The following is a 27,546-nucleotide window of genomic DNA, read 5'->3' on the forward strand; positions in this document are numbered from 1 at the left end:
CTTTTTTATTTAATCCAGCAATTTACTACCCCTACCTTTTCAAGAAAAATCTCATAATTATGTTCCTGTAGTTTAAGAAAGGTCTATGTATAGAACAAATTTTTGGGATACTTCAGTACCAAATTCTGTGTTATGCAAGTTTATTTGGTAGACTTACATAAAAAATAAAAAGACATAATTCCATTAATACAAATTTCACATGTTGTAGAGTGAATCTTTTACCTGAAGATAAATCTGCTAAAGTGGTTACCCCCCAAAAACTGTTCTTACAAAGCTGTAAGACTATAGTAGAGAATGTTGAATAGATGTTTAGCAAAATAATTTAGCAGATTATTACGCTAAAAAGGGTTGTTCAACTTAATCTCATACAAGAATCTCTTGAAAAGCAGATAGAGAAGTCCATGAAGATGTATGTCAAAAGTAACAGATGTTGCCAAGATTGTGGAGAAAAAGGAACACTTATACAGTGTTGGTGGGAGTGTAAATGAGTTCAATCATTGTGGAAGACAGTGTGGCAATTCTTCAAAGACCTAAGAATTGAAAAATACAATTTGACCCATCAATGCATTACTGGGTATATATCCAAAGGAATATAAATCACTCTATTGTAAAGATGCATGCATGCATATGTTCATTGCATTGCAACACTATTCACCATAGAAAAGACATGGAATCAATTTAAGTGGCCATCAATGACAGACTGGATAAAGAAAATGTGTTACATATACACAATGAAATAGTATACAGCCATAAAACAGAATGAAATCATGTCCCATACAGGGACATGATTGAAGTTGAAGGCCATTATCCTTAGTAAACTAACACAGGAACAGAAAACCAAATACTTCATGTTCCTACTTATAAGTGGGAGCTAAATGATGAGGATACATGGACACATAGAGAGGAACAACACACACAGAGGCCTATTGAAGGGTGGATGGTGGGAGGAGGGAGAGAATCAGGAGAAATAACCAATGGGTACTAGGCTGAATGACTGGGTGATGAAATAATCTGTACAATAAACCCCTATAACACACACTTACCTGTGGAACAAAACTGTACATCCTGCACACGTATCTATGAACTTAAAATAAAAGATAGGAGTCTATCATAGATAAACAAAATTTGATCTAACATATTATAAAAAATTTTAAAAAATAGAAACAATTAGACTGTAAGGGCCATGAGTCTATAATTTGATGATGCCAGGATAGTCATCTTGTAAATGGATGTTTGCCAGAGTGCTCCATCATAGTAGATGAAAACTAGGAACAATCTATGCAAAAACTTGCATTTGATAGCAGAGGACATGGCTTGATAGTGGCTCACTTGATTATATATTTTGCTGATATAACATAAATACCAATTTTGTGTGTAATGTACCATTGTGATTAAACACAATATTCTTACTAAACTATGGAACCTAGAGAGAAGAAATATACTTGAAGTGGAAAGTGAAGCATACATAATTTGTAATTATGTCTAAACAAATTGTAATGTCTACCAAAGAAACAGAAGCCATAGCTGTCAAAATTTACAAACATATATACACAATTAAACTATATATTAAGCTGTTCTCACACAGCTGTAAAGAAATACTGAATATTGGGTAATGTATAGATAAAAGAGGATTAATTGGCTTACTGTTCTGCAGGCTGCACAGGAAGCATAGTGGCATCAGCTCCTGGGGAGGCCTCAGGGAACTTAAAATTATAATGGAAGGAAAGGGGGCATGAGGCATCTCACATGGCTAGAGCAGGAGGATGCGGGTGGGGAGGTGCTACACATGTTTTAAACAATCAGATCTCATGAGAACTCTATCACAAGAACAGCACCAAAGGGATGGTGCTAAACCATTCATGAAGGATCCATCCACATGATCCAATCATCACTCACCAGGCCCCATTTCCAACACTGGGGATTACAATTGATTTGGGTAGAGACTTAGATCCAAATCATATAAAACTACATTTTTGGTTTAAGTAGCATTGAATTTAAAATAGAAAAAATGAATACATCATGTCAGTTTATGCTTTCTTTCTTTTTTTCTTCCTGTCATATGTCGAAGTTTAGAGCACCAAGCAGGCTCTTGGAGTTCCTGATTCTGAGACTTAACTCTTGGATGGCATTTCTGGACCTGCCCTGGCCCAGAGGGGAGTGGGAAGGACTGTATCATGTGGTTTAAATGCCAGATCAGCTGAAATAAAATAGAATGCCAGATAGACTTCTAAGATTTTTGACCCTAGTCCCTGAATCCCAGACAGCACTTCTGCAACCATCTGGGACTTGGAGGTCCTTACTGCTATAAAGGGAAGGACACAGGCCTCACTTTATTTGCCATCTGCTGATTCTAGAGTCCTAGGGCCTTGAGTAAACACAAGCAGTAGTAGGGAGTGGTATAGCAGGACTTGGTGAAGATCCAGCACTGTGCTGGCTTCAGGTCTGACCTGAAGTCATAGTGGTGGTGGTCACAGGAGTGTCTGTCACTCCATCCCCAGCATTAGGTGCCTTAGAATAGGGAAAGAGACTACATTTGTTTGGGAGAAAGTAAAAAAAGAGAGCAGGAATCTCTGCCCAGTAATCCAGAGAATTCTCCTGGATCTTGTCCAAGACCATCAAGGCAATACCTCTACGAGTCTACAAGAACCACAGTGTTATGGGGCTTGTGGTACCTTCTAAAGTAGAAACAGCTTAGATCACAATACTAAGCATATTTCAAATATATGGAAAGGTTTTCCAAGAAGGACAGCTACAAATAAGCCCAGATAGACTACAAAAAATACCTAACTCTTCAATGCCCAGATGCCAAAGGACACTTACCAGCATCAACACCCTTCAGGAAAACATAATCTCTCCACATAAACTAGATAAGGCACCAGGGGCCAGTTTTGAAGAAACAGAGATATGTAACCTCTCAGGCAGAGAATTCAAAATAGCTATTTTGAGGAAATTCACGATAACACAGAGAAAGAATTCAGAATTCAGACAAATTTAACAAGGAGACTGAGATAATTTTAAAGAATCAAGCAGAAATTCTGGAGCTGAAAAAGGAAATTGTCATACTGAAGAATGCATCAGAATCCTTTAACAGCAGAATGAATTAAACAGAAGAGAATAATTAGTGAGCTTGAAGACAGGGTATTTAAAAATACACAGAGGAGACAAAAAAAAAAAAAAAGAATGAATGAAAAACAATAAGGCATGTCTACAGGATGTCAAAAGTAGCCTCACAAGGGCAAATCTAAGAGTTATTAACCATAAACGAGAGGTAGAGAAAGAGATGGGGTAGAAAGTTTATTCCAAGTTATAATAACAGAGAACTTTACAAACCTAGAGAAAGATTTCAATATCCAAGTACAAGAAGGTTATAAACATCAACCAGATTCATCCAAAAGAAAACTAACTTAAGGCACTGAATAATCAAACTCCCAAAGGTCAAGAATAAAGATAAGATTCTAAAAGCTGGAAGACAAAAGAAATAAATAACACACAATGGAGCTCAAATACACCTGATAACAGACGTTTTATTGGAAATCTTATGTGCTAGGAAAGAGTGGCATGATATTTAAAGTACTGAAGAAAAAACACGTTTACCCTGGAATAGTATATTGATGAAAACATTCTTCAAACATGAAAGAGAAATAAAGGCTTTTTCAGACAAACAGAAGCTGAGGGATTTTATCAATAATAGACCTGTTCTACAAGAAATGCTAAAGGGAGCACTTCAATCAGAAAGAGAAGGACATTAATAAGCAATAAATAATCATCTGAAGGTACAAAATGCAGTAAGTATACAGAAAAACACAGAATATCATAACTATAACCATGGTGTGTAAATTTTTCTTAAGTAGAAAGGCAAAGTGATGAACTGATCAAAAATAATAACTATAGGCCATGTGTGGTCGCCCCTGGAGGTCAGGGGTTCAAGATCAGCCTGGCCAACATGGTGAAACCCCATCTCTACTAAAAATACAAAAGTTAGCCGAGCATGGTAGGAGGGTGCCTATAATCCCAGCTACTAGGGAGGCTAAGGAGGAAATTGCTTGAACCTGGGAGATGGAGGTTGCAGTGAACCAAAATCGTGCCATTGCACTTCAGTGTGGGTGACAAGAGTGAGACTCTGTCTCAAAAATTAAAAAAATAATAAAAACAAATAAGAATAAGTACAACAACTTTTCAAGACACAATCAGTATGATGAGATATAAACAGAAACAACAAAAAGTTAAAATGTGAAGTTAAGGAGTAGAGTTTCTATTAGTTTTATTTTTGCTTGTTTGTTTTCTGTTTGTGCAAATAGTACTGTTATTAGGATAAAATAATGGGTAATAATATAGCGTTCACAACTCTTATGTGTAATTTCAAACCATAAAATATACAATGGACACACACACACACACACGCAAGAAACTAAATCATATCATCAGCCAAAATCATCTTCAGTAAAGGAAGACAGGAAATAAATAAATAAATAAATAAGAGAAGACCCCCAAACAGCCAGAAAACAAATAACAAGATGGCAGGAATAAGTCTTTATTTATCAATTATAACATTAAATATAATGGACTAAATTGTTCAATCAAAAGACACAGATTAGATGAAGATAAAAAACAAGACCCATTGAACTGTTCCCTACAAGAAACACACTTCACCAATACAGACACACATAGACAGAAAATAAAGGAATAGAAATAAATATTCCATGACAATGAAAACCAAAAAATAGCAGGAATTGCAATACTTATGTCAGACAAAATAAATTTCAAGACAAAAACTAAGATGAGACAAAGAATGCCACTGTATAATTATAAAGCATTCAATTCAGCAAGAGGGCATAACAATTTGAAATAAATATGTACCCAAAACTATAGCACCCAGATCCTTAAAGCAAATATTGTTAGAGCTAAATAGAGAAATAGGCCCCAATACAATAATACCTGGATATCTCAAAACCCCACTTTCAGCATTGGACAGATAGATTGGACAGATCTTCCAGACAGAAAATCAACAAAAAAACATTACACTTAATTTGCACTATACTATAATTAGTATGTATCATTCTCATGAATAGTTTCTACATTAGTTCACAAAACAAGTCTTAAAATATTAAAAAATAAAACAATTGAAATAGTATCAAGCATCTTCTCTGACTACAATGGAGTACACCCAGAAATTAATAATGAGAGGAATTTTGTAAATTATACAAATGAATGGAAATTAAACGATATGCTCCTCACTATCCAATGAATCAATGAAGAAATCAAGAAGGAAACTGAAAGATTTCTTGAAACAAATAATAAAAAATCAATATACTGAAGCCTAAGGGATATAGCCTAAGGGATATACCAATTTTATCATCGTAAGTGCCTACTTGAAAAAAAGAAAACATTTCAAATTAACAATCAAATGATGCATCTTAAAGACTTAGAAAAGGAAGAGCAAATCAAACCCCAAATTAGTAAAATTAAAAAAAACAAACAAAGGCATAAATAAAATTAAAATGAAAAACTCAATACAAAAGATCAATGTCACAAAAAGTTCTTTTTAACATTAAACAAAGTTGAAAAACATTTAGCCAGAAAGACTAAGAAAAAAAAGGAAGAAGATTCAAATAAATAGATAAATTAAAAAGGAGATACTACAACTGCTACTACAGGAATTCAAAGGATCATTATTGCTACTATGAGTAACTATATGCCAATAAATTGAAAAATCTAGAAGAAAGAAAAAGGGAGAAATTCCTAGACGCACACAAGTTTCCAAGGTTGAAGCAGGAAGAAATCCAAAACTTGAACAGATCAATAACAATGAGATCAAAACAATAACACAAAGTCTCCCAGTAAAGAAAAGCCTGGGATCCAATGACATCAATGGTAAAATCTACCAAACATTTAAGAACTAATTCCAATTCTACTCAAGGTATTAAAAAAAAGGGGAGAGGGAAATACTTCCAAACTCATTCTATGAGACCAGGATTTCCCAAATACCAAAATCAGACAAAGACAAATAGAAAAAAACTGCAGGCCAATATAAATGATGAATATTGTTAAAAAAAATTCTCAACGAAATACTAGCAAACCAAATTTAACAATATATTAGAAAGATCATTCATCAAGACCAAGTGAAATTGATTCTGGTAATGCAAGGATGATTCAACATACACAATCAATCCATGTGATATACTGTATCAACAGAATGAAGGATAAAAAACATACAGTTATTTTAATTAATGCTGAAAAAGCATTTGATAAAATTTAACATCTCTTCACAAGAAAAATCCTAAAAAGAACTGGGTATAGAAGGAACATACTTCAATGTAGTGTAATTCATATATGACAGACCCACAGTTAGTATCATAATGAATAAGAAAAGACTGAAATCATTACCTCTAAGATCTGGAACATAAAAGGAATGCCCATACTGACCACTGCTATTTAACATAGTACTGGAAGTTATAGCTAGAGCAATCACAAAGAAAAAGAAATAAAGGGCATCTAGATTGAAAAGGAAGCAGTCAAATTATCCTTGTTTGCAGATGATATAATCTTATATTTAAAAACACCTAAGACTTCACAAGAAAACTATTAAAACTGATAAATTCCAACCATTTGTATATGCAAACTCAACATTCAAAAATCAGTAGCATTTCTATATGCCAACAGTGAATAATGTAAAAAAAAATTTTTAAGTAATCCTAGTCTTTGCTATTGTGAATACTGCTTCAATAAACATATGTATGCAGGTGTATTTATAGTAGAAAGATTTATAATCTTTTGGGTATATACCCAGTAATGGGATTGCTGGGCCAAATGCTATTTTTGATTCTAGATCCTAGAGGAATCGCCACACTGTCTTCCACAATGGTTAACTAATTTACACTCCCACAAAGTGTAAAAGCATTCCTCTTTCTCCACATCCTCTCTAACATCTGTTGTTTCCTGACTTTTTAATGATCATCATTCTAACTGGCATGAGATGGCATCTTAATGTGGTTTTGATTTGCATTTCTCTAATGACCAGTGATGACGAGCTTTTTTTCCCTATGTTTGTTGGCTGCATAAATGTCTTTTTTTGAGAAGTGTCATTTATATCCTTTGCCCACTTTTTGATGGGGTTGTTTTTCTGTTTGTTTGTTTCTTGGAAATTTGTTTAAGATCCTTGTAGATTCTGGATATTAGTCCATTGTGAAATGGATAGATTGCAAACGTTTTCTCCCATTCTGTAGGTTGCCTGTTCACTCTGATGATGGTTTCTTTTTCTGTGCTAAAGCCCTTTAGTTTAATTAGATCTCATTTTGTCAATTTTGGCGTTTGTTGCCATAGCTTTTGGTGTTTTAGTCATGAAGTCTTTGCCCATGCCTATGTCCTGAATGGTATTGCTTAGATTTTCTCCTAGGGTTTTTATGGTTATAGGTCTTACATTTAAGTCTTTTTGTTTTTTTATACTTTAAGTTCTGGGGTACAAATGCAGATCATGCAGGGTTCTTGCATAGGTACATATCTGGCATTTCTCCCCATGTTATCCCTCCCTACCCCCTGCTGTCCCTCCCCTATCCCCCTCAAACTGACCCCAGTGTATGATGCTCCCCTCCCTGTATCCACATGTTCTCATTGTTCAACACCAGCCTATGAGTGAGAACATGTGGTGTTTGATTTTCTGTTCTTGTGTCAGTTTGCTGAGAATGCTGATTTCCAGATTCATCCATGTCCCTACAAAGGACATGAACTCATCATTTTTTATGGCTGCGTAGTATTCCATGGTTTATCTGTGCCACATTTTCTTTGTCCAGTCTATCATTGATGGGCATTTGGGTTGCTTCCAGGTCTTCGCTGTTGTTAACAGTGCTGTGATGAACATATGTGTGCATGTGTCTTTATAATAGAACAATTTATAATCCTTTGGGTATATACCAAGTAATGAGATTGCTGGGTCAAATGGAATTTCTATTTCTAGATCCTTGAGGAATCACCACACTGTCTTCCACAATGGTTGAACTAATTCACACTCCCACCAACAGTGTAAAAGTGTTCCTATTTCTCCACATCCTCTCCAGCATCTGTTGTCTCCAGACGTTTTAATGATTGCCACTCTGACTGGTGTGAGATGGTATCTCAATGTGGTTTTGATTTGCATTTCTCTAATGACCTGTAATGATGAGCATTTTTCATATGTTTGTTGGCCTTATATATGTCTTCTTTTGAAAAGTGTCTGTTCATATCCTTTGCCCACTTTTTGATGGGATTTTTTTTTTCTTGTAAATTTGTTTTAGATTTTTGTAGATTCTGGATATTAGCTCTTTTGTCAGATGGGTAGATTGCAAAAATGTTTTCCCATTCTGTTAGTCGCTGGTTTGCTCTAATGATTGTTTCTTTTGCTGTACAGAAGCTCTGAAGTTTAATTAGATCCCATTTTGACTTTTGTTGCCATTGTTTTTGGTGTTTTATTCATGAAGTCCTTGCCTATACCTATCTCCTGAATGGCTTTGCCTAGGTTTTCTTCTAAGGTTTTTATGGATGTCAGGAAGGGGTCCAGTTTCAGCTTTTTTACACATAGCCAGTTTTCCCAACACCATTTATTAAACAGGGAATCCTTTTGCCATTTAAGTCTAATCTATCTTGAGTTAATTTTTATATAAGGTGTAAGGAAGGGGTCCAATTTTAGTTTTCTGCATATGGCTAGCCAGTTTTCCCAACACTATTAAATAGGGAATCCTTTCCCCATTGCTTGTTTTTGTCAGGTTTGTCAAAGATCAGATGGTTGTAGATGCGTGACATTATTTCTGAGGCCTCTGTTCTGTTCCGTTGGTCTATATATCTGTTTTAATAACAGTACCATGCTGTTTTTGTTACTGTAGCCTTGTTGTATAGTTTAAAGTCAGGTAGTGTGATGCCTCTTGCTTTGTTCCTTAGCATTGTTAGGTAGTGTGATGCCTCCTGCTTTGTTCCTGCTTACTGCTTTGGATTGCCTTGGCTATACAGGCTCTTTTTGGTTCCATATAAAATTTAAAGTAGTTTTTTTCCTGATTCTGTGAAGAAAGTCAATGGCAATGATAGACTGAATAAAGAAGATGTGGCACATACACACCATGGACTACTATTCAGCCATAAAAAGGATGAGTTTATGTCCTTTGCAGGGACATGGATGAAGCTGGAAATCATCATTCTCAGTAAACTAACACAGGAACAGAAAATCAAACACCACATATTCTCACTCATAAGTGGGAGTTGAACACAGGGAGGGGAATATCACACACTGGACCTGTTGAGGTGAGAGGGGCTATGGGAGAGATAGTGTTAGGAGAAATAGCTAATGTATTTTTTCAGCCCCTAATTGTTCAGAAATGTAGCATTCACATAATACTATACTCCATGAAAAAAGAATATTCTTTTATTTCTTTTTGTTCATACATGTTAAGTTTCAACTTTCAATAATAAAATTCAATTAATTTGATTCCCTAATCATAAAAAAAAAAAAGTAATCCTGTTTACAATAGCCAGACATAAAACTAAATATCTAGAAATTAGCAAAGGAAGTGAAAGATCTCTATAATAAAAATTATAAAACACTAAAGAAAAAAATGAGGATACCAAAATATTAAAAAAATATTTTATACATATTTGTGGATTAATATTATCTATCTATCTATCTATCATCTATCTATCAATCTATCATGTCTATCTATCTATCATCTATAAATTTAATTTTTCTTTATAGTTCAGGGGTACAAGAGCAGGTTTGTTAAATGGGTAAACTTATTGCATGAGGGTTTCCTGTATGGATTATTTCATCATCAATATTTTAAGTCTAGAAACCATTAGTTGTTTTTCATTATCTTCTCCCTCTTCCCAACATCCACCCTCCAAAGGATCCCAATGTGTGTTGTTCCCCTTTATGTGTCCATATGTTTTTATCATTTAGCATGCTCTTATAAGTGAAGGAACATGTGGTATTTTGTTTTCTGTTCCTGGGTTAGTTTGCTAAGAATTATGGCCTCCAGTTTCATCCACGTCCCTGCAAAGACATAATGTCATTATTTTTATAGTTTCATAAAGTTGCATATAGTTATCCTATGGTGTATAGGCACTACATTTTCTTCATCCAGTCTATCATTGAAGGGCATTTAGGTTGATTCCAAATCTTTGCTATGCTGCAGTGAACATATGCATGCATGTGCCTTTATAACAGAACAACTTGTTTTTGTTTGGGTATACACCCAGTAATAGAATTGCTGGGTCAAATAGTATTTTTGTCTTTATGTCTTTGAGGATTTGCACACTGCCTTCCACAGTGGCTGAACTAACTTACACTCCCACCAACAGTATATAAGTGTTCCTTTTTCTCCGCAACCTCACCAGCATCTGTTATTTTTTAACTTTTTAATAATAGTCATTTAGACTGGTGTGAGATGACATCTAATTGTGGTTTTGATTTGCATTTCTCTAATTATCAGTGATGCTGAGGTTCCTTTTTATATGATTGTTGGCAACATATATGTTTTCTTTGAAAGTGTTCATATTCTTTGCCCACTTTTTAATGGGGTTTTTTTTTTAACTGTAAATTTGTTTAAGTTTCTTGTAGATCTTGGATATTAGATCTTGTCAGATGCATAGTTTGCAAAAATTTTCTCTCATTCTTTATATTGTCTGTTTATTCTGTTGACATTCTATTTTTGCTGTGCAGAAACTCTTTAGTTTAATTAGATCCCATTCATCAATTGTTATTTTGTTGCAATTGCTTTTGTTCTTTTGTCATGAAATCTTTGCCCTTTCCTATATCCTGAATTGTATTGCCTAGGTTATCTTTCAGAGCTTTTGTAGTTTTGGATTTTACATTTAAGTCTTTAATTCATCTTGAGTTAATTTTTGTATATGGTGTAAGGAAGGGGTCCAATTTCAATTCTCTGCATATGGCTAGCCAGTTATCTCAGAATCATTTATTCAATAGGCAATTACTTCCCTATTGCTTATGTCAGATTTGCTGAAGATCAGATAGTGGCAGGTGTTCAGTCTTATTTCTGGGTTCTCTATTCTGTTTCATTGGTCTATGTGTCTATTTTTGTACTAGTCTTCTGCTTGGGTTACTGTAGCATGTACTATAATTTGAAGTTGGGTAGCATGATGCCTTCAGCTTTGTTCTTTTGGATTATAATTGACTTGGCTATTTGGCCTCTTTTTTGGTTCCATATGAATTTTAAACTGGTTTATTTATTTCTGTAAAGAATGTCAATGGTATTTTAATGGGGATAACATTGAATCTATAAATTGCTTTGGGTGGTATGGCTATTTTCAAGATATATATTCTTTTTTTCCATGAGCATGTAATGCTTTTCCATCTGATGAATCATCTCTAATTTCTTCAAGCAGTGGTTTATAGTTCTCCTTGTAGATATCTTTCACCTCCATAGTTAGATGTATGTCTGGATATTTTATTTTTTTGTGGCAATTGTGAATGCAGTTTTGTTCCTGGTTTGGCTCTCAGTTTGACTGTTGGTGTATGGATGTGATTTTTGCACATTGACTTTGTATCCTGAGACTTTGTGAAGTTGTTTACCAGTTTTAAAAGTATTTGGGCTCAGACGATGGGGTTTTTTAGATATAGAATTATATCATTTGCAAACAGAAATAATTAGACTTTTTCTCTATTTTAATGCCCTTTATTTGTTTTTCTTTCCTGATTGTCCTGGCCAGGACTTTCAACACTATGTTGAATAGAAATGGTGAGAGAGAGCACCCTTGTTTTGTGCCAGTTTTCAAGAGGAACACTTCCAGATTTTGTTCATTCAGTATGATGTTGGATATGGGTGTGTCATATATTATTATTATTTTAACGTATGTTTCTTCAATACCTAGTTTATTTAGCGTTATCAATATAAATGAATGTGAGTCTTATCTAAAACCTTTATTGCATCTATTGAGATAATCATGTGGTTTTTGTCTTTAGTTCTATTTATTTGATGAACCCATTTCTTGATTTGCATATTGATATGGTTTATCTATGTCCCGACCCAAAATCTCATCTTGAATTGTAATCCCCACCTGTCTAGGGTGAGACTAGGTGGAGATAATTAGATCATGAAGGTGGTTTCCTCAATGCTATTCTTGTGATAGTAAGTGAGTCTCAGGAGATCTGATGGATTTATAAGTGTCTGGTATTTCTACTGCTTGCACTCATTCTCTCTTCAGCTGCCCTGTAAAGAAATGCCTTCTGCCGTAATTGTAAGTTTACTGAGGCCTCCCCAGCCATGTGGAACTGGGAGTCAATTCATCCTCTTTTTTTTAATAATATACTCAGTCTTGGATATTTCTTCATAACAACATGGGAACAGACTAATACAGTAAATTGGTACTGAGGTAGCAGGGCAATGCTGTAAAGATACTCCAAAATGTGGAAGCAAATTTGGAACTGGGTAACAGTTAGAGGTTGGAACAGTCTGGAGGACTCAGAAGAAGACAGAAAAATGTGGAAAAGTTTGGTACTTTCTAGAGACTTGTTGGACAGTTTCGACCAAAATGCTGTTAATGATATAGACAATGAAGTCCAGGCTAAGGTGGTCTCAGATGGAGATGAGGAACTTGTTGGGAACTGGAACAAAGGTGACTCTCGCTATACTTTTGCAAAGAGACTGGCAGCATTTTGCCCCTGACTTTAAAGATCTGTAGATTTTTGAACTTGAAAGAGATAATTTAGGGTACCTGGTGGAATAAAATTTTAAGTGGCAAAGTGTTCAAGAGAAAGGAGAGCATATACATTTGGAAAATTTGCAGCCTGACTGAGGTAGGAAAGAAAATCCCATTTTCTGGGGAAATATTAAAACAGGCTGCAGAAATTTCCATAAGTAACTAGGAGCTGAATGTTAATTACTGAGACAATGGGGAAAACGTCTCCAAGGCATGTCAGAGACCTTCACAGCAGCCGCTCCCATCACAGGCTCAGAGGTCTAGGAGAAACACATAGTTTCCTGGACTAGGATGAGGCCCCCACTGCTCCATGCAGCCTCAGGACATTGTGCCCTATGTTCAGCTGCTTCAGTTTCAACAGTGACTAAAAGGGGCCAACACACAGCTCAGGTTATTGCTTCAGAAGGCGCAAGCCCCGCTTATTGGCAGCTTACATTTGATGTTGGGCCTGTTGGTAAACAGAAGTCAAGAATTAAGCTTTGGGATCCTCTGCCTAGATTTCAGAGGATGTATGGAAAGACCTGGATGTCCAGGTAGAAGTTTGCTGCAGGGGTGGAGTCTTTACAAAGAACCTCTGCTAGAGAAGTGGAGAAGGGAAAGGTGGGGTTGGCACCCCCACAGGGAGTCCTCACTGGGGCATGACCTAGTGGAGCTGTGAGTAAAGGGCCACTGTCCTCCAGACCTCAGAATAGTAGATCCACCAACAGTTTGCACAGTGTGTCTGAAAAAGCTGTAGACACTCAATGCCAGTCCATGAACACAGCTAGGATAGGGCTGTACCCTGTGAAGTCACAAGGTTGAAGTTGCCCAAGGCCATGGGAGCCCACCTCTTGCATCAGCACACCCTGCATGTGAGACATAAAGTCAAAGGAGATCATCTGGGAACTTTCATGTTTAATGACTGTCCTATCAGATTTTGGACTTGCATAGGGCCTGTAGGCCCTTAGTTTTTGCCAATTTCTTAGAGTTGGAATGAGTGTATTTCCCAATGACTGTATCTGCATTGTTCTGAGGAAGTAACCAACTTGCTTACCATTTTACAGGCTCATGGACAGAAGGGACTTGCCTTGTTTCATATGGGACTTTGGCCTGAGACGTTTGATGTATTGCTGGAATGAGCTAAGAATTTGGGGGACTGTTGGAAGGGCATCACTGTGATTTGAAATATGAGAAAATGAGATTTGTGAGAGATCAGAGGCGGAATTTTATGGTCTGGCTGTGTCTACACCTAAAATCTCATCTTAAATTATAATTCTTACATGTAAAGGGTAGGACCAGTTGAAAGTAATCAAATCATGGGGCCAGTTTCCCCTATGTTGTTCTCATGATAGTAAGTCTCATGAGATCTGATGGTTTTATAAGCATCTGACATTTCCCCTGTTTACACTCATTCTCTGTCCTGCTGCCTTGTGAACAATGTGCCTGCTTCCCCTTCTGCCATTACTGTAAGTTTCCTGAGGCTTCCCCAACTAAGTGAAGCTGTGAGTTAACTAAACCTTTAAAAAAAAAAAAAACCGCTCAGGTATTTCTTTATAGTAATGTGAGAATGGACTAAAATACATATGTTGAAACAACCTTGCATCCCAGGGATTAGCCACTTCATTGTTGTGGTTAAGCTTTTTTCTGTGCTGCTGGATACAGTTTGCCAGTATTCTGTTGAGGATTTTTGCATCAATGTTCATCAAGAATATTGGCCTGAAGTATTTATTGTTGTTGTATCTCTGCCAGGCTTTAATATCAGGATTATGTTGGCCTTATAGAATAAATTATAGAATAGTCCCTCTCCTCATTTTTTGGAATAGTTTCAGTGGGAATGGCGTCAGCTCATTGTACATCTGGTAGAATTTAGCCATGAATCCATCTGGTCCTGGACTTTGTTAGGTTGGTAGGCTATTTATTACTGCCTCAATTTCAGAACTTGTTTTTGGTCTTTTAAGAGATGTAATTTCTTCCTGACTCAGTCTTGAGAGAGTGTAAATGTCCAGGAACTTATCCATTTCTTCTAGTTTTTCTGTTTTATGTGTATAGAGGTGTTCACAATATTCTGATTGTTATTTGTATTTCTGTGAGGTCAGTGGTAATATCTCCTGTATTTTTTCTGATATCGATTACTTGAATCTTCTTTTTTATTAGTCTAGCTAGGGGCCTATTTTATTAATTTTTCCAAAAAGCCAGCTCCTAGATTCATTGACCTTTTGAGTGGTTTTTCACATTTCAGTCTCCTTCCGTTCAACTCTGATTTAGGTTATTTCTTGTCTTCTGCTAGCTTTGTGATTTTTTTGCTCCTGGTTCTCTAATTCTTTTAGTTGTGAGATTAGGTTGTTAACTTGAGATCTTTCCAACTTTTTTATTTGGGCATTTGGTGCTATACATTTCTTTGTTAACACTGCCTTAGCTGGGATTCTGGCACATTGTGTCTTTGTTCGTATTACTCTCAAATATTGATTTCTGCACTAATTTCATTATTTAGCCAAACGTTCTTCAGGAGCAGGTTAAATTTCCATGTAATTGTATGTTTTTGAGTGAATTTTTTAGTCTTTATTTTGAACTTAATTGTGCTATGGTCTGAGAGACTGCTGGTTATCATTTCACTTCTTTTGCATTTACTGACGAGTGTTTACTTCCAATGATATAATGTATTTTAGTATAAGTGCTATGTGATAATGAGAAGAATGTATATTCTATTGCTTTTGGATGGAGAGTGATAAGGTTTGACTTTGTGTCCTCACTCAAATCTCATGTCTAATTGTAAACCCCAGTGTTAGAGGAGGGACCTGGTGGGAGGTGATTTAATCATGGGAGCAGACTTTTTCCTTAGTGTTCTCATGATAGAGTTCTCATGAGAACTGGCGGTTTGAAAGTGTGTAACACCTTCACCTTTACTCTGTCTCTCTCCTGATGATCATATGAAGATGTGCTTGCTTCCTCTTTGCCAATAATTGCAAGTTTCCTGAGGCCTCCCCAGAGGCAGAATCCTGTACAGCCTGCAGAATTGTGAGCTGATTAAACCTATTTTCTTTATAAATTACCCTGTCTCAGATACTTCTTTACTGTAGTGTGAGAACAGACTAATACACTTTTCTGTAGATATCAATCAGGTCCATTTAAGATAATCAATATTGTTAAAATACATTACCCAAAGTGATCTACATATTCAATGCAATTTCTGTCAAAATACCAATGACATTCTTCACAGAAATAGAAAAAAAAATCCTCAAATTTATATGGAAGCCAAAAAAGACCCAGGATAGCCAAATTTATCCTGAGCAAAATGAACAAAACCAGAGGGATCACATTCTCTGACTTCAAACTATACAACAGAGCTATAGCAACCAAAACAACATGGTACTGGTATAAAAACAGACACACATGTAATCTCAGCACTTTGGGAGGCCAAGGTGGGCAGATCACGAGGTCAAAAGATCAAGACCATCCTCACCATGATGAAACCCCATCTCTACTAAAAATACAAAAATTAGCCGGGTGTGGTGGCACTCGCTTGTAGTCCCAGCTACTAGGGAGGCTGAGGCAGAAGAATTGCTTGAACCCAAGAGGCGGAGGTTGCAGTGAGCCGATTGTGCCACTGCACTCCAGCCTGGCGCCGCTGCACTCCAGCCTGGCAACAGAGCAAGACTCTGTCTCAAAAAACAGTCTTTTCAATAAATTGTGCTGGCTATCCATATGGAGAATAATAAAACTAGAGCCCTATCTCTTTTGAAATACAAAATTCAAATGAAAGTGGATTAAAGATTTATATTCAATACCTCAAGCTATGAAACTACTACAAGAAAACATTGGAGAAAATCTCTAGGACATTTGTTTGAGCAAAAATTTTTTGAGTGATACACTATTTGCAGAGACAACCAAAGCAAACATGAACAAATAGGATCACATAAAGTTAAAAAGCTCTGCACAGCAAAGGATACAATTAACAAAGTGAAGTGACAACCCACAGAATGGGAGAAAATATCTGCAAACTACCCATCTGACAAGGGATTAATAACCAGAATATATAAGGAGCTCAAACAACTCTACAGAAATAAATCTAATAATCTCATCAAATAATGGGCAAAATATTTGAATAGACACTTTTCAAAAAAAGACATACAAATGGCAAACATGTATATGAAAAGGTGCTCAATATCATTGCTCATCAGAAAAATGCAAATCCCGACTTCAATGAGGTTATTATGTCACCCCAGTTAAAATGGCTCATATTCAAGAGACAGGCAATAACAAATTCTGGCAAAGAAGTGGCAAAAAAAGAAAGCTTTTACATTGTTGTTGAGAATGTGAATTATTGTAGTCACTATGAAGAACAGATTGGAGGTTCCTACCAAATACAAAATTTGAGCTACCATATGACCCAGCCATCTGACTGCTGGGTACATATCCAAAATAAAGGAAATTAGTATATGGAAGAGATATCTGCACTTCTATGTGTGTTGAAGCACTGTTTATGATAGCTAAGATTTGCATGCAAATGACCTGTCCATCAACAGATAAATGGATAAAGAAAATATAGTCCATATACAAATGGAGTACAATTCAGCTATAAGAAGAATGAGATACAGTCATCTGCAACAATATAGTTAGAACTGAAGATCATTAAATTAAGTGAAATAAGAAAGGGCAAAGAAAGAGAAATATCACGTTCTTACTTATTTGTGGGATCTAAAAGTCAAAATAATTGAACTCATGACCATAGAGAGTTGAAGGATGTTTACCAGAGGCTGGCAAGTGTAGTATGAAGGTCAGATAGAAGTGAGGATAATTAACTGGTACCAAAAACCGTTAGAAAGAATGAATAAGACCTACTATTTGATAACACAACGGGTGATTATAATCAACAATAAGTGTATTGTATATTTTATAATAACTTAAAAAGGCTGCTTGCATTGTTTGTAACTCAAAGAATAAATACTAAAAGGGATAAATACCACATTCCTTATGATGTTCTTATTTCATATTGCATGCCTATACTGAAACATCTCATGTACCTCATAAATGTACACATCTGCTATGTACCCAGAAAATTTAAAAATAAAAAATGAAAAAGACTGTAAAAATATTTGACCATGATATTTGAGAACTGAAACATTTTGGGAGTAATTAGGATTAGATGAAGTCATGAGTGTGAGACATTAATGGATTTAAAAGAGGAGAGAGACTTGAGCCAACCTGTTCAGTCCACTTGCCATGTAGGCCTTGTGCCATTTTGGGATTCTAAGGAAAATCTCCATAACTAGAAGGCCTTCACCAGATGCACCAGTCCCCCACTATGACTTTGGACGTCCCAGCCTCAGATCTGTAAGAGATAAACGCCTTTTCTTTATAAATTGCCCAGTCTCAGGTATTCAGTCATAGTAAGAGAAAAATCCACTAAGATAGTCATCAATAAAAAGGAAAGTCTGAGAAACTGTTACAACAAAGAGGAGTCTAAAGAAACATCAACAAGGAAATTTGTTACGGAGCATGTGGGAACTCTCTGTCCTAACCTCTTATTCTTTCAAAAAACCTAAAACTGTTCTTCGAAAGAGACAACTTTTTAAAAAGAGCAAAAATGTTACATAAGTTGAGAACAATTACATACAAAGGCAGCTGTGATCAAAGGTTTCAGAAAGTAATTTGGGAAATTCTTTTAGTATCAAGAAAGGTGATACATAAAGTAGCATGAATGGTAAGTGTCTAAATATTTCTAAGGACGACTATTCAACATTTGTATCAACTTTTACATGTTCATATATGTGATGGCTTTCTATATTTTTATAAAAGGCAGTAGCAGGTAAATGATTTTCTTGATGGTACAGCATCGCCTTATCCCTTGCATCTACTGAAATATAGAGTAAAACTGATTTTCTTATGTAGGTTTCCATCACAACACTTACAGCCAGTGTCCACATCAATTAATTTGTTACTGAAGCTGACTACAATGTAATGACAGGTTATAAAATTTATTCCAAAACATACTTAGGTTTTACAATTACATAAATTTTAGTAAAGGAAGGAGAGAGTGTTCTTAATAAGTTAAAATAGCACAAATTGGTGAAAGTCAGGGTGGATTTAAGAATCAGAGAAGTTGACAAAACGAGGATAAAGAATTGATCACTTCTATTATCTTGAGATGTCTTATATTTTGAGGGTTCTTCTGTTTGTTGCATGGATAGAGATTATAAATTAAAATATGGCTGCAACGTCTCTTCATTGTATCATTCTCTTTGATGCCATCTTTCTACAGTGTGTTCTTTATATTATTCTTTAGAATTCTAGGGTTGTTCCTGAGGCTTTTGTCAAGCACAGTTCCTCTAATGGTGGCTGCTATTATATCAATGATGCTTTGAAGTGAGTGGGTGACTGAGGAAGAGCATTGCTGAGAGCTATAATTAAACTAGACCAGGATAGAGTGATTGAGGGTAAAGGGACACAGGAGATTATTATAATAAAATTTCATGTCTAGCAACTGAAATAGTCTTCCCACATCATGTAAATTCTGTACTTTATTGACTTTAAGCTATCTGCTGGAATTATCTCCTCTCCCTCTCAATATACAATTAAAATAATGTAAAAGGCAAAAAATGTACTTTTATTTTTTTAGAAAAAGATCATCAAGGTTTTTGTCTTGATGTCAAAGAGTTCATTCTTCTTTTCTAGATAAATTAGTCTCAGCACTGCACATCATAAGTATCATCTTTATATCCAGTAATGCTAAAGCAAAACATACCAGATGAAATGCCCTACTCAAATACACTGAGAATTTAAATAGCTTCTCATGTATATGGTTAGATCAAATGTAGGGATTTTAAAAACTTTAAGGAAAAGCCTTGAAACAGAAAACTCAAGTTTTAAGGAGAGAGAAAATAATGGACTCTGGAGGAAACAGACGTATTTGAAATACTAGGGTAGAAATTTCAACAAAACAACTCCAGACAACAGAAAAATGCATTCTATAAGTAATAAAGTTATATCTCTACATTAGTTAAGGAAAATTAAAATTCAGTACACAAACTGTCAATGAAAGCAAGGAACAAATAAAGGTACAAGAACACATGTAATAATTCAAAATATTTTTCCCATTGCACTATTTTTTGTATTTTTTGAAGAAGTTAGATGGAAAAATATCACAGCTTAATAATGGAATTTTCATTCATAGAGTTATTTATTTATTTATTTTTACCATGTCATGGATATATTTGTGGAATTTGTCCTAATTCTGGTGTGTTGCAGGTAATGACCTGAATGTGACCTACTTTGCACTACAGAACAAACAATTACCTTGGAAAAGGTGTACTACGGTATCTGCAGTATGTCTCAAGTACAAAGAAGTTACTAGTACGAAATGTTTTTAAGACAACAGATAATTAAAGAGGTCTCAAGTACTCGATATGCACTTTGCTTACTGTCACTGGACTTAGTTCCTTAATACTGTAGAATACCTCCTCTAACAGAGTTTAACATTAGAGTGGCCAGCTTCTTGTCTCTGCCTTGGAATGTGTAAGGAGCTTGGATGTTGGTATTCCTTTCTAAGAATAAGTAAAAAACTGAAAAAACTAAAAAATCTGTAATTCTTTTTAGGTTCATCAAAGAAATGAAGTCCCAGGGCAAATTGCTGTCCTACGTCCAACCTAAATTAGAGACAAGCAGTAAATACAGATAATCGAAACTTACTAGAGCAAAACCAGCAGGAACCAGGCCTGAGATAGGAAAACTAAAATGTTCTTGACAAATTGCTGGAGGCTTAGTGTGAAGAAAACTGAGAAATAAAAACCCAATCATAGGGGAGTCTCCACCCTATTGTAAGTTTTACCTCCAAGACCCTGACCAGATTCTCAGAATGAATATTGAAGAATGCCTTGGGTTTGTCTTGAGGGAGCATTGGAGGAGGATTCATTTTGAAATATTCCAAAGCATTCTGTTTGTTAAAATAAAACCCCCTCAAGGAGGTTGGAAGGATGAGAGGAACTTGTGAAATTTGCAGTTCAGAGGTAAAGATTCAGTTCAGACTGAGACCTAAGTATAGGACTATAGAAAAATTCCCTTCTCCCCATACCTTACCATCACATTAATAAAAGTCTTTTACTGAAGTGTTGTTTGAAGAGACAGAGCAAGAATCAAAACTAAACTTAACTATAGCAGGGATATCGCAATTATCAGATCAAGAATGTAAAACCACTATAATTAATATGCTAGAGGCTTTAATGGATAAAGTAGACAGCATACAAGAACAGATGGACAATATAAGCAGAGAGATTAAAACTCTAAGAAAAAATCAGAAATAAAGGCTAGAGATCAAAAACACTGTTTCAGAAATAAAGATTGCCTTCGATCAGCTTTAGTAGACTGGGCACAGCTGAGGAGAGAATCACTGAGGTTACGGCTATCTCAAGAGAAACCTCTGAAGTTGAAAAGGAAAAAGAAAAAAGAATGAGAAAAAAAGAACCAAATATCCAAGTACCTTAGGATAACTACAAAAGGTAAAATATTAGTAAAGAAAATCCCAGAAGGAGAAGAAAAAGAGATAGAGAGAAAAACCATGAAATAGTTAAAGTAATAATGACTGAGAATTTTTTCCAAATTAATGTCAGACACCAAACCACAAATCCAAGAATCTCAGAGAACACCAAATAGGATGAATACCAACAAATGCATAATTTATTATGATATACCTATGCATATCAACTTTAAACTGAATAAAGTAAAAAATAGAGACCAATTTTGAAAAGCCAGCAGGAATAAGCCCCATAGGCTTATAGAAGAATTATATCCAACTTCTCAGAAACTATGCAAACAAAGGGAGAGTAAAGTGAAATATTTAAAATATTGAGGAACAAAGGCCTACCAACCCACAATTTTTGCCCTGTGAAATTATCCTTTAAAAGTGGAGAAGAAATAAAGACTCTCAAACAAAAATTTAAGAACTTTTTTGGCAATAGACTTGCCTTGCAAGAAATGTTTAAAGAACTTCAGAGAAGGAAAACAGTATAGATCAGAAACTTGGATCTACATAAAGAAAAGGAAAACAAGGGAAGAAATAAGTGAAGGTAAAATAAAAAACATATTTTTTATTCTTAATTGAGCAAGCAGATAACAATCTATTAAAATAGTAATAGAAAATTCATTCAATTATGTATGCTTATATGTATGTGTTTACACACATACACACATATAGTTGACCTTGAACAACATGGGTTTGAACTACGTGGGTCCGCTTAGACATGGATTTTGTTTTTGCCTCTGTCACCCCCAAAGAACACAAGACCAACCCCTCCTCTTGCTTTTCCTCTGCAACTTATTCAATGTGAAAGTGACAGGATGAAGGCCTTTAGAATGATCCACTTCCCCTTATTAATAATAAATACATTTTCTCTTCTTTATAATTTTTTGAATAGTATTTTCTTTTCTCTAGCTTACTTTACTATAAAAGCACAATATATAATACATATACAAAATGTGTATTAATTTACTGCCTTTGTTTTCAGTAAGGCTTCTGGTTAACAGTAGGCTATTCATAGTTAAGGTTTTGGGAGTCAAAAGTTACATGCACATTTTCAACTGTGTCTGAAGGGGTCAGTAACCCCTAAACTCCATGTTATTTAAAGGTCAACTGCCTGCCTCTGTGTGTGTGTGTGTGTGTGTGTGTGTGTATGTATGTGTGTCTGTGTGTATAAGCTTATAAATAAGTGAAACGAATCATAGCAGTCATGCAAGGAAAGGAATGGCAGTGACACAATTGGGATAATTTTGTTATTATAAGACATTTGAACTAGCTCTGAAATGAATATTTTTCATTATTTGTAAATGTATGTTGCACACTCTAGAGAAGTCACTAAAAAGGTAAATAAAAAAACTAAAATAGTATAACTGTGTTTGGGACAATAGAAATACTATAAATACTATAAATTTGTGGCTTAAACAAAAGTAATTTATTTCTAACAGCTTTGTAGTCTGGCATCCAAGTTCAAGTTATCAGAATTTTTAGTATCTGGTGAGGATCTACTTCCTGGTTTGCAGATGTTCATCTTCTTGCTATATCCTTATATTGTAGAGAGCAGAGAGTAACCTTCTGACTTCTTCTATTAAAGGCAGTAATCTCATTTGTGAAAGCATCACCCTCATAACCCAGTTATCGTATTATATAAAATGCTTACATAAGGCAGAATAAGAGTAGAAGATGAAACTAGGGAAAAATGAGGAATAAATGTAAATATTAAGAAGTGTGATAGATATTAATCCAACAATATTAATAATCACTTTAAATGTCAATTATCTAAATACTGCAAAAAATAAGGCCTCACTATATGTTGTCTATGATAAATCCACTACAAATATAAAGACATATATTATAAGTAAAGAGTTAGATAAATATATATCATGCTAACACTAATTTTAAAAAATGTAGAACTATATTAATTTCAGACAGACCAAAGTTCAGGTAAAAGGAATTCATCAAGTATAAAGAGGGCCATTGTGTGATGATAAAAGAATCAATTCCCCAAATAGACACAATAATCCTTAATTCATCTAACAACACAGTATCAAAATATGTGAGGGAAAACTGACAAAAGTGGAAGGAGAAATAAATGAATCAATTCACCACTATAGTTGGAGACTTCAACAGGCTTTTGTCAGAAATGAACACATACTTCACAAAGAAAAATCAACAAGGACATAGTTGATCTCTATACTGTCAATCAACTATATATGATGGACATCTGTGCACTGTTACTTCTGAAGCCAGAAGCACATCCCTTCTTTTCAAGCTCACATGGTACATTCACCAATATAGATCAAATTCTGGGCCATAAAGCATACCTTATGACATTTAAAAGAACATAAATTGTACAAGAGCTGCTTTTAAACCACAATAGAATTCACTAGAAATCAACAAAAAGACAACTGAAAAATCCTAAATTATATGGTGAATAAACAACACACTACTAAATAACATGGGTCCAAGAAAAAATTTCAAGAGAAATTAAAAAGTATTTTAAGCTAAATTAAAATAAAAATACAATGTATCAAAATTTGTAGGACACAGTGAAAGCAGTACTTGGAGGGAAATTTATAGCATTAAATACATATATTAGAAAAGAAAAAAATGTAAAATTGGTAAACTATAGACATAGGAAACTAGAAAAAGAAGGGTAATACAGATAAGCCTCTAGTCAGGCTAAGAAAAAAAAACTGACAAAAGACACAAATACGACTAATACCAAGAATGAAAGAGGGAAAATTACTACATATCTCATGGACATTAAAAGGATAATAAAGGAATATTATGATAACTGTATGACTACAAATTTGATAACCAGGTATAATGGACTTAGTCTTTGAAAAGATGTTGTCTCAGTAAGCTCAGGCTGCCATAGTAAAACATATACACTAAATGGCTTAATCAACAGAAATTTATTTTCTTACAGTTCTGGATCCTGGATGTTCAAGGTGGCAGCAAGGTGCCCTATTTCTAACAATCACATTGAGGGTTAAGTCTTCAACATATAAATTTTTGGAAAACACAGTTCAGTTCAGTTCAGATACAATGTAATAAATCAACACAAGAATGATTTGAATAGGCCTATATCTATTAAATAAATTAAATTTATAATGAATAACCTTTCCAAACATAAAACACCAGACCTAGACACGTTCACTGGTGAATTCTATCAAACATTCAAAATATATATAATTAAATCTCCACAAACTATATTTTGGCAAAATATAGAAGCAGAGGAACTATTTTCATTCTATGAGATCAGAATTATTCAAATATCAATACCTAAGACATTACAAAAAAAGGACATTACAGATCAATATCTCTCACAAAAATAGATACAAACATCCTCAATTAGATAATCGCAAATCAAATCTACCAATGTATAGAAAGAATAATACATCATGATCAAGTGGTATATCCCAGGTATGCAAGACTGGTTCAATAGTTTATTCAATTAATTTAATCTAGTGCACAAACAGGCTAAATAAGAAAAATTACACGATAATATTAATAGATGCATAAAAAGCACTTGACAAAACCCAACATTCATTCATGATATAAACAAATATTTTAGCAAACTAGAAAAAGAAGAGAAATTTCTCAACCTTATAAAGCATACTTTAAAAAAACTCACAAATAACATTACACTTAATGGTTACAAACCAAAAGCTTTCCCTCTAATATCAGGAGCAAAGCAATGATATTCCTTTTAATCACTCCTTTCAACATCATACTGGAAGCCCTAACTAATGCAGTAAGGCAATAAAAGTAAAATATATACTGATTGGGAAGGAAGAAATAAACTGTTCACAGATGTATGATTGTCTATGAAAACACTGACAGATCTTTTGTAAGTAACAAGCAATTTTTGCAAGGTTTTAGGATATAAAGTTAAACTATAAAAGTCTATCATTTCCTTTATACCAGTGCTATAGATTGAACTGTGTCCCATCAATTGGACTGGGCACAGTGGCCTATGACTGTAATCCAAGCACTTTGGGAGGCCAAGCCTGGAGGATCAATTGAGCCTAGGAATTTGAGACCAGCCTGGACAACATAGCAAGACCTTGACTCTCAAAAAAAGAAAAAATTAGCTGGGCATGGTGACATGTGCCTGTATTTCCAGCTATTAAGGATGCTGAGGTGAAAGGATTGATTGGGCCTTGGGGACTGAGGCTGCAGTGAGCCAAGATCACACCACTGCATTCTAGCCTGTGTGATAGAGCAATACACTGTCTCAAAAAAGGAAAAGAAATCTATTTTGAAGTTTTAACCTCCACTATAATTATATGGACATGGGCCTTAGCAGGTAATTAAAGTTAAATAATGTCATGGGGCTGGGGAGCTGATGATGGGATTAATCATTTTATTAAGAAAAGGAAGAGAGATTATAAAAACAAACTCTCTGTTACATGAGGACACAGGAATACATCCAGAAGGTGGCTGTCTGCAAGCCAGCCCTCATCAGGAACTTAATTGACCAGAATTTTGATCTTGGAAATACCAACAATTGTGAGAAATAAATACCTGTTGTCTAAACCAAACAGTCTGTGGTATTTTGTGATAGCAGCCCAAGCAGACTAAAACAACCAGCAATGAAAAAGGAGAATATGAAGTTAAAAATGATACTGTGATGGAATGTGGATGATAGGCTCAGGTCATTCCCCAATAGGATGTGTTCTTCCAGGTCCTTGGTCCCTAACTCACTCAAGAATGGGAGAGAGGACCCCACCGGGCATGGTGAACTCGTTTTAAGTAAATATTGGACACCAATGAGTTTTGCAGAAAGTGATTTAGTTAGGCAGAGAGAGAGAGAAAAAGGAGAAAGAAAAACAACTCCCACGATGTCTGGAATGGAATCCAGAAATGGAGTCCTCCCAGATGTGGGAGAAGGGGACCTTTAACCTAGGAGATATTCCTGCCCTATTCAAGTGTTCTGTCCTATGAAAGGAGTTCCTTTAAATTTCCACTAGAGTTACTGATCTTTGACTCTGACCTTTGATTTTTGTTTGGCCCAGAGTCCTCCCACAGCTTCTCGCGGGTTTTTTAGACAAAGGAAACTTACCTGGTCAGTCTATCTTCCCGGGAAAGTTAAAGACCTCTAAGCTCCCGGATGGAGAGTAGGTGGAGGTATGGCCTTGGAAGTTTTTGCCTTTGAAACTGCGCTCCCATGTGGACCTGGGAAAAGAATACATTTCCTCAATATTATTTATATGAACACCCCAAATAAAATATTTAGGTAGAAATTTAGCAAAATATTTACAAGAACAATATGAGGAAAACAAAACAAAAATACTCTTCTGAAAGTTGTCAGTTCTTCTAATTTTATTTATATTTCAATATATCACAAAAATTTCAGCAAGTTGTTTTGTGATAATAATAAACTAACCCTAAAGTTTGTGTGGAGAAGCAAAAACCCAGATTAGCTAACAACAGAAAAAAGAGGAGAAAAGTTAGAGGACTGTCACTACCCAACTTTAAGACTGACTATAAAGTTGCAGATTATCAAGATAGTGGATAAAAGAATAGACAGGTAGATTAATGAATTTTGATTCATTAATAGCAACCCTTGAAAAGGACCCACAAAAATATAGTCAACTAATTAAAAAAGGGCAAAACAATACAATGAAGCAAAGATAGTCTAATTGAGGCAGGATGGGCAGTTAAGGTCTTCAGGATGTGGCAATAGTGTGAGCCCCTGCATTTGCATTTGAATCAAGCTCATTCAAGCAAAGCTATCTCCAGTAGAAAATTTCCCCTGTAAACAGCATGGACATTTTAATTTTACCTGCCCTCAAATTGACCACTTGCTGATTATAACAAGAAAAACATACCACTGCGTGAATATTTTAGATGCTAATGAAACGTGATTTATGAACAAGCATGTACAGCAACTGCACATGTGCGCCCAGAGGACCACCCAGAACATGCTTACTAGCAACACCTCTTCGCAACCCCTTATGAATAATCGCGTAAGACTCCCATAAAAGGAGTTTCCCCAGTTACAGTCAATACTGTCTCATCCTTATAAGCAGCCTGCCCTTAATCCTCTTTCAGGGTGTATTGTTTTTTCTGCACCTGGCTTTTAGAGTATTCTTCCTCCTTTGTAATAAATTGCTCTATGCTGCACCTCCATTGCTGTGTGTCTCTCATTTAATTTTTTTTAAAACTAAGATGATAAGAACTGAGGTTTTACTACAGCTGTCAACATTTCTAATAAATGATGCTGGAACAACTGGACATCCATATGGAAAAAAATGAATCTAGACATAGACCTTATACCCTTCACAAAAATTACCTCAAATTAAATCCTGAATGTAAATGTCAAATGCAAAAATAGGAGATAATTTAAATAACCTTGTATATGAAAACAACCTTTT

The 27,546-nt window shown here is 35.2% G+C and overlaps 1 long non-coding RNA gene across 2 annotated transcripts in view; it reads right to left on the reverse strand.

The window, feature by feature from the left end:
• The window catches only part of LOC105726882 (uncharacterized), a 250,214-nt gene that overhangs the window by 108,512 nt on the left and 114,156 nt on the right, over positions 1 to 27,546 (reverse strand). For both annotated transcript variants that reach the window (XR_010340630.1, XR_010340629.1), the window contains exon 3: positions 26,232 to 26,344. This is a non-coding gene — a long non-coding RNA (uncharacterized LOC105726882). The remainder of the gene's footprint in view (positions 1 to 26,231; positions 26,345 to 27,546) is intronic.

The sequence above is a fragment of the Aotus nancymaae genome, unplaced genomic scaffold, assembly GCF_030222135.1.
Source record: "Aotus nancymaae isolate 86718 unplaced genomic scaffold, 86718_ANA_hifiasm-v0.15.2.pri h1tg000117l, whole genome shotgun sequence".
NCBI lineage: Eukaryota > Metazoa > Chordata > Mammalia > Primates > Aotidae > Aotus > Aotus nancymaae.